This window comes from Lactuca virosa, chromosome 4 (genome assembly GCF_052849685.1).
Source record: "Lactuca virosa cultivar CGN04683 chromosome 4, Lactuca_virosa_CGN04683_v6, whole genome shotgun sequence".
Lineage (NCBI taxonomy): Eukaryota > Viridiplantae > Streptophyta > Magnoliopsida > Asterales > Asteraceae > Lactuca > Lactuca virosa.
In genome coordinates, this window is record NC_136429.1 from 283,478,599 (window position 1) to 283,487,844 (window position 9,246).

Sequence of the window (9,246 nt, forward strand, 5' to 3'; positions counted from 1 at the left end):
CAAACACATGTTGGTCATATTTTGAATGAATATAGTTGATCAGACTATATTTACCCCCAATATAACCACATAACTGTCCGGGTTTAATCACAGCGTTCCATTTCCTCTAGAGACTTTTAATGTTATACTTTTAATGTATGCACTTTATTAAGAGTGTTTTAGTCCCATTGTATTTATAGTTGCATATCATGTATGGTTAGATATGCTAGTTCACTATAAACAATGCTCTAATACCAACCTGTCACACCCCCGAACCAGACGGCGGAAACGTCTGAGGGCTCGTGTGACTATAAATTGAAATATCATCATAATGAATATACATGAAACATAACACATTCATCACCAAACATTACATATTACAGCTGGTATTGTTCACATCAAGTACATTGTCATAGGTTACATAAATCCAAAGTATTAATAGTACGATGAGTGATGTTACACAAAAGAAATCCATACACACTTGAAAATCCTCCTGCTTAACGATTACCTGATAATACAAGTTATTTTGAAAACGGTCAACATATATAATGTTGGTGAGTTCATAAGCATGTTTGAATAAAAGTCTTTGTATCTTTTGTAAACCCAGAAAATCCGATATTTTACGTAAAATGTCTGAAAAATGATGTGAAAATCGAGTATAAATGCATGTGTGAATTTCATGGTAGTAACATATAAGTATGCAGTTTAAATTTCTTTGTATTCTTTTTGTTGTACGTGAGTAGTAATTGAATAATAGTATTTCCCCAGAAAATCCGATATTTTCTTATTTATAAAAATGTCGCGATCCTTGCACTGTAGAAATGTTTTGTATCATTATGACTTATGAGTTTTTAATTTTTTTTCCGTAATGTCTTAATGGGAATGGATCTCTATATGAGTCGTTATAACCATGCATGATAGTGACTGATTTGTCTGTCTTGGCATTTTTCCAAATGCCGGATTTCCGTTCAAGGTTTTGTCACCCTAGACTGGCCTAGTCTAACTGTAGCGAACAACTCAGGTGTGGGGGAGTCACCCCCGTATAGATCTATACACAAACTCTCGCTCTCCCTCCAGGAGACTCTGATTATAACTACAAGCTACGACAATACACTCAGTGGTATCAACCGACGTCTCACTAGATCCCATTTGTCTCCACATGAATTTGTATAATGTTATATGTATTTAGAAGTTTGAACACTAGATAATGTATGAAATGAAAAGGTAAGGCCCAACAAACATGAAGAAAAGGCAACTATGGCCCATTAGACGTGTAAGTTATTTCCAGGCTAAATTAACATGTAAATGGGCCACTAAGGCCCAATAACATGTAAATGCTAAATTAGGCCTATTTAGCATGTAATTGGGTCACTGAGGCCCAAAAAACATGTGATGAATACATTGGGCCCAATAAACATGTAATTGGATCACGTAGGCCCAATAAACATGTATAGCAAATACTAGGCCCAATAATCGCACCATTGTTGTATTTCGTTTAATCGAATTATTTATCTGTGGCGTAAAAAAAATCCAATGTTTCGTTATAATGATCTTTTTAGTTTAATACGTAAAAATTATATAATTTGAACTCGTTTTTATTAAAAATTACACTTTAGGTCCCTTGAGAATTAATTTGAACATCTAAGGGCTTATTTTACATAAAATGTCATTTTGGTCTATTTTATATTAAAAATAACATTTTAGTCCATAAATTTATAAAATCTATATTTTCGCCCCAAACTTTTGTTTATTTGCCAAAAATGATCCATACACAAGTTTTTATTTGGTTTTTCACAACTTAGGCATTTCTAACACTTTTATCTTTGTAGTATAATGTCTAGAGTGTCTTGGTTTGTGATTCACACTTTTTTTTGTTATAGTTTTATAGATCCATCGAGTTTTCACCCAACCACAAACAAAAGGCAAGAAAATCACACACAACATGCATAAACACATAGATCTACACATAAATACTTGTATACTCCCCCGAAAACAAGTGAAAACCGAAAACAAGGGGTTATGAACTCACCTTTGCTTGATGTTTCGGTTTTGAAGAAGAGATGGAGAGGTTTTCGGCCCTTAGCAAACTTCCTTGAGTGGTTTTCGAACATAGGAGGGTTCTAAGAGTATGATTTACAAACACTTGTTTAGAAGGAGTGTATTGACATAAAGTTATAGCACTTGGATATGTAAGAACTTACCAAGAAATGATGATTTTTGGTGGTGAAACCTTTTTGAAAATGTTCAAAATCTTGAAAATTTGAGAGGAAAGGAAGAGTTGTTTTTGAAATTGTGTGTGTATGTTCTTGATCTTGCTCTCGGCCGAGAATAAAAGAAGAGAGAGGGTGAGAAGAGTGTCCATGGATACATGAGACTTGTCTAGATGCATGTGGGGTATTAAACTTGGTTATCCTCCAAATAATAATGATGTGTCATAGTTTGATTAGTCTAACCTTCATTGTTGTTATTATTACTATTTTTTTGTTTACACACTTGGGCCGAAATGGGGCAATTATGGGGAAGCTTGGGCCTTATCTTGGTCCTTGCTCGAAATTATGAAGCCCATAAGGAAGGTTTTCGGCCCATTGGGCCCTTAAGTGTATTCACGGCCCAATTTGACATAAAAGAATGGATTTATGGCTTATTAGGGTTAATTGGATTAGTTATGGCCCAACAAGGCCCATTAGGGTTAGAATGAATCATTCTAGGCCCAAATGGCCCAAAATGTTATAGGTTTATAAATTGGGTCCATTTAGAATCCAAATAGGGTTTCCAAGCCCAATATAGTTGAATTGAATGCTTATTGATCCATTAGGCCCAATAAGGAAATCCTAGTCTATAAAGAACTTGAACTTGGATCTCTAGGGTTTTCAACCCTTAATTGAACATAAGAGATGTATTTAAATGGTCATTGATTGATATTCACTTAGAGCACATGCTTTACAATAGTTGAATGATTTCATGAGAATAGAATTTTCCTAGCTAAAATGCTAGTTGTGACATCCAAAAGTTTGAGGAAAAAGGCATGACAAAAACAGAGAAAGAGTGATTAAAGAATGTTGTAAGATTTGGATGACAGTGAAAGACTAAGTTGTTCATACCTTCAAGTGGGAAATTGTTTTGTGTGAAGCCTTGAAATCAAAAGTCAAAGAAAATGGTAGTGCATTGTAACGCCCGTAGATCCGGGCTAGTCAATTTAGAGATAATTGTTGGGTTTTGAGCAAACTAACACTCCTAAGGTGTTCATGCAACCCTAGAAACCTTGGATCTATGTTTGTCTAAAATACATGCAAAATAATTTTCCAAGGTTCATAACCTATCTAGCATACATGGGGTACTTTTAAACATAAAAGATACTAGAAGAATTACATACCTTTGTTAGTGAGTTGATTCCTTGAGAGTTTGAGAGCCAAGCACCAATAATGTGAATGCCTCAAATGGAAATCACAAATCACCACAAACTTGGAAAACTTATGAGAGAGCACTCTAATACTCTAGAAATCGGCCACACCTTATGCACACACGCATAGTGTCTTTTCAAGCACCATAAGCCTCTTTATATAGTGTAGATGATTAGGGTTATGAACCATGCAAACCCTAATAACCCATGTCTTTTCCTATTCCAAGGATCCATGGGTTAAAAGCTCCATGGATCATCCATGGACTCCTATTCAAGCTTAGCCCATTTCCTTATGAGTGTTAGCCCACACTATATAAGTACAATAGCCCATTATTTAATTAGTCACCTTATGATCACTAAATTAATTCATAATTAATTTAAGATCAATACTAATTAAATAATACAATTTCATATTAATATATTATAACTTATAATATATTAGTAGGCCGCAAATATACTCTTCTCATAATGTTATCCATATAAATAGTTCGGGTGAAGTGCAACCCAAATGGACCATGCCGGGTCGGGTCAAGTATATACCAAATAAGTTATGGACTTAGACACCTTATCCAACAGTCTCCCACTTGGATAAGTCTGATAACTGTATTTGCCTATATAGCTTCAGGAACCAACCGACAATCGTAGCTCTCGAAAACTCTGTTGAACTATGAAGCGCCATTTTAGATAAGTGATCACATAATCCTCTGCTCTCATGATATCAGCCGGACAAATACATGGAACAATGTCTTACTTATTGTCCAGCAGTTTGTTTCCCGATTTCTGATTTGTTTGACAAAGAACTTAATCGAACACATCAATTTAGTTCTGACCAGGCCCGGTACATAGGTCAAAACAAAATCATCGAGGGGCCCAGATATCGCTTCTATTTCTAGAAGGAACAGATAAACTTCGACTCATATGCTTGTTCTACTACTTATTGAGTTGCACACAAAGGCACGTTTTATAACATCAAGTTACTAATGCGTTTACGTGCAATCAATGCACAACCAACTCATAGGTAACAACTCATATCTCTAGGTTTGAAGACTTATATGATATTACCGTCTCACGATCACTCGAGATAAATTCCATGAAGTGATACAAGTGAGCGTGGGTTTATTCCAATACTCATAACTTATGAGTACTCATGAATGTTGTAGCAACCATTGCTATGGCTAAACACCTTTAGTCATCTACAATCCCAATTCATGACAGTCTTGATTCATACCTACTTCCGACATATGACCGACTGTGGAGAGTTTGAATAAACTTATTATTCTGGAAGTCAAAACATGCAAAGCTGAAACAATAGTAAATAATTGACAATGATAGCAACACCTTACTCATAAATAAATCACAACTTTTATTCATCATCAAACGTCGATTACATTTTACAAGTTTCAGTAATAACTATCTAATCTGTAAAACTAATATCGTCCCTCAGCCCGATGCGTCTCGCATGCTGCAAATGCTTCACCCTCGCCAGTCCCTTCGTAAGGGGATCCGCAGGGTTCTCGTCTGACGATACCCTCTTTGCCACGAGGAGTCCTTCTTCTATCTTGTGTCTTATGAAGTGATATTTTCTGTCAATGTGTCGGGATCTGCCATGATCTCTTGGTTCCTTGGCTAAGGCAACCGCACTATTGCTGTCACAGAAAATCTCCATAGGCTCCTTAATAGCTGGTACAACTCCAAGGTCTCCGATGAAGTTCCTCAGCCATATCGCCTCCTTTGCCGCTTCACTCACTGCTATGTACTCTGATTCACAAGTCGAATCAGCTACAGTCTCCTGTTTGGAACTCTTCCAAGTGATTGACCCTCCATTTAAGGTAAAGACTCAGCCCGACTGAGAGCAGAAGTTATCCCTATCAGTCTGAAAGCTAGCATCACTATACCCTACTACTCTCAAGTCATTACTCCCACCAAGGGTAAGGATCCAATCCTTAGTCCTCCGCAGGTACTTGAGAATATTCTTTACCGCAGTCCAATGAGCCTTGCCAGGGTTCCCCTGATATCTGATGCTCAAAGCGAAGGCCACATCAGGACGGATACAAGTCATAGCATACATGATCGAACCAACAGCGGAAGCATAAGGTAATCGAATCATCTCAGCTATCTCATCTTATGTACTCGGGCTCTGAGCCTTGCTCAGTTCGGCATTGCTTTGGATCGGTAATTCTCCTTTCTTGGAATTCTGCATGTTGAACCTTTTCAACACTTTATCCAAGTAGATACTCTGACTAAGTCCAATTAGTCTTTTACTCCTTTCTCTTAATATCCTTATCCCTAGGATATAGGCAGCTTCTCCAAGGTCCTTCATAGCAAAGCACTTCCCAAGCCAGGACTTAACCTCCTGCAAGGTTGGGATGTCATTTCCTATGAGTAGTATGTCATCCACATACAATACCAAAAAACTAACTATACTCCCACTAGCTCTGACATATACGCAGGACTCATCTTCACTTCTTGAGAAACCAAACTCTTTGACCTTCTCATCGAAACAAAGATTCCAACTTCGAGATGCTTGTTTCAATCCATAAATGGATTTCTCAAGCTTGCACACTCTATTGGGGTACTCTGCACTGACAAAACCTTCTGGCTGATTCATGTAAACATCCTCAGCCAACTTTCCGTTAAGGAAAGCGGTTTTGACATCCATTTGCCATATTTCATAATCATGAAATGCAGCAATGGCTAGCATAACCCTAATAGACTTAATCTTTGCTACTGGTGAAAAAGTTTCATCATAATCAATACCCTGAGTCTGAGTAAAACCCTTTGCAACCAGTCGAGCCTTATAAGTGTGCACCTTCCCATCCATGTCGGTCTTCTTCTTGAAGATCCATTTGCACCCGACTGTCTTACGGCCTGGTACATTGTAAACCAAATTCCAAACTTGATTGTCATACATGGACTGTATCTCGCTGTCCATAGCCTCCTTCCATTTAGCAGACTCTGGGCCTGCCATGGCTTCCTTAACACTGTTAGGTTCATCCAGATTTACCAGTGTACTGTCACTGATAAATGTATCACCTTCCGTAGTAATATGAAATCCATAATAAAACTCAGGTGTGTTCCTAACCCTTGTGGAACGCCTCGGAAGTATAGACTCGTCAGCTGGATCAACAGGAATTTCCTCCTCAAGTTGATTGCTAGTGTCTGAGGTTCCTTCACCAATTGAGTCTTGAATTTCTTCAAGGTCAATTTGCCTCCCACTGTCTCCTTGGTTTATAAATTCTCTCTCTCGAAAGACCCCTCTCCTAGCCACAAAGACCACATTCTCACTGGGTCTGTAGAAGAGGTAACCAAAGGATTTTTGTGGGTAGCCGATGAAAATACACCTTTCACTTCAAGGTTCGAGCTTGTCATCAGTCTCGCGCCTCACGAAAGCCTCGCAACCCCAAATCTTGATATGGTCCAAATTGGGAACTTTCCCAGTCCACATTTCATGAGATATTTTGGCAACCTTCTTTGTAGGGACTGGATTAAGGATGTGGGCGGCAGTCTCTAAGGCATACCCCCAAAAAGAGATTGGTAGCGAAGCTCGACTCATCATAGAGCGAACCATGTCCAACAAAGTTCGATTACGCCTCTCAGCTACACCATTCAGCTGTGGTGTCCTGGGAGGTGTCAATTGTGAGACAATCCCACACTCCTTAAGATAGTCGAGGAACTCAGTACTAAGATACTCACCACCTCGATCAGATCGAAGCATCTTAATGTTCGTGCCCAATTGATTTTCTACTTCCTGTTTAAACTCTTTAAATCTTTCAAAAGTTTATGACTTATGTTTGATTAAGTAGACATAACCATATCTACTAAAATCATCAATAAAAGTCACATAATAGCGATTAGCATCCCTTGTGGCAGTTTTGAATGGTCCACATACATCAGTATGTATAAGGTCCAACAAACCCTCACCCCTTGCACAAGTACCAGTAAAGGGTGATTTTGTCATTTTTCCAAGTAGACAAGACTCACAACTATCATCCGACTTGAGGTCGAACGACTCCAAGACTCCATCCTTTTGGAGCTGGCATATGCGTTTCTTGCTTACATGTCCAAGACGACAATGCCACAAAGATGCTTTATCCAAGTTAGTAGAAGAATCAATACATAATACATTATTTCCTAAATTATCTACAACCGATACAGCTTCATACACACCATCACAAGGTAATGCTTTAAAATAAAGAACATTATTAAAGAAAGCATTAATACTACCAACTTCATTATCAAAAGAAAAGGTAAAACCTTGTTTGTACAAAGCATGAAAGGAAATAATATTCCTCGCCATTTCAGACGAGTACACACATTTATTCAAATCTAACTTTAACCCACTATCTAGCAACAAAGTATAAACTCCAATCTTGGCAACAGGTGCAACCTTCTTGTTCCCCATGATTAAGTTTATATTTCCGTGCTCCACATCCTCACTTCTTCTTAGGCCCTGCAAGTCACAACAGATGTGAATACCACAACCTGTATCAAGAACCCAAGAATTAGAATATGGTGAGTTATTAGACAATATAGTGTAAATACCTGCATGGGATGGTTTCACTTTCCCATCCTTGACATCCTACAAGTACTTTGGGCAGTTTCGCTTCCAGTTCCCCTTATTTTGACAGTAGAAGCATTCAGCATCCTTAGGGATGGCAGAAGGAGTGATAGAACCACCTTTGGTTCCAGATGAGGAGCCTTCAAGGGACTTTCCCTTGGTACCCTTCGAAGGGTGCTTCCTCTTCTTCCCTTTGCCTTGCCCGATAGCCAAAACAGGGGTAGTAGTAGGAGTAGGAGTAGCAACCGACTTACTCTTAAGACCACTTTCAGCAGTCTTTAGAAGTCCGTGAAGCTTACTGAGTGTGACTTCCTCCTTGTTCATGTGGTATGTCATACGAAATTGATCATAACACGAGGGCAAGGAGTGCAAAATGATATCAATTGCCAACTCCTCAGGGAAGTTCACATTCAGTTTCATTAGACGGTCCACATACCTTTGCATTTTATGCATGTGGCTCGTGATTGGTCCGCTATCCTTCATACAGGTAGTGATCATGGAGGAGATTATTTCATACCGCTCTTGACGAGCACTCTGATGGTACCTTTCCATCAGATCCTGATGCATCTCAAAAGGGTAATAGTCCTCATAGGACTTTTGGAGTTCAGCTGTCATGGTGGCCATCATGATGCATGCCACCTTGGTGGCATCTCTTTCATGTGCCTGATACTCAGCGACCTCCTCAGGAGTAGCAGTGGACTCATCAAGCTCCTTTAGCTCCTTATCGAGGACATATTCCTTGTCCTCGTAATGAGTGACCATCCTGATGTTCCGGATCCAATCCATAAAGTTGGAACCATCAAAGATGACCCTCCCACAAAGGTTCATGAGGGAAAAGGAGCTAGTAGGGTTAGAGCCCGAAGCATTGTTGTTGGAAGACATCTGAAAAGAAAAAAACAAGTTTAGATTAGATATATCGGATCCTTAATAATACACCCAAATGTAATATTAAGGCTAGGATCCAACACAATATATTATAACTTAGAAGAGGGATGCCGTAATCTAAGCTATAACATATTTGAAGGTAGGTGAATGACGATTCACCAATTTCCACCATGAAAACGAAATGAATTATTAAGTTTAATTGGTTTTGAAATTCCTAGATTCTTTTGAGATTCATTGAACTTTTCAATGACATGTTTCAATCTCGATTATGCCCTTCAAGTTTTGTGACTGGGATGCCGAGGATCACAAAACAAGGTGTGAATAACCATGCAAATTCACTTGGTACCCTTAATATTATCACCTAATCAATGTGTCGGTTAACCACACACATTCCACCAACGACTTGGTAAGGTACAAAGTGTGA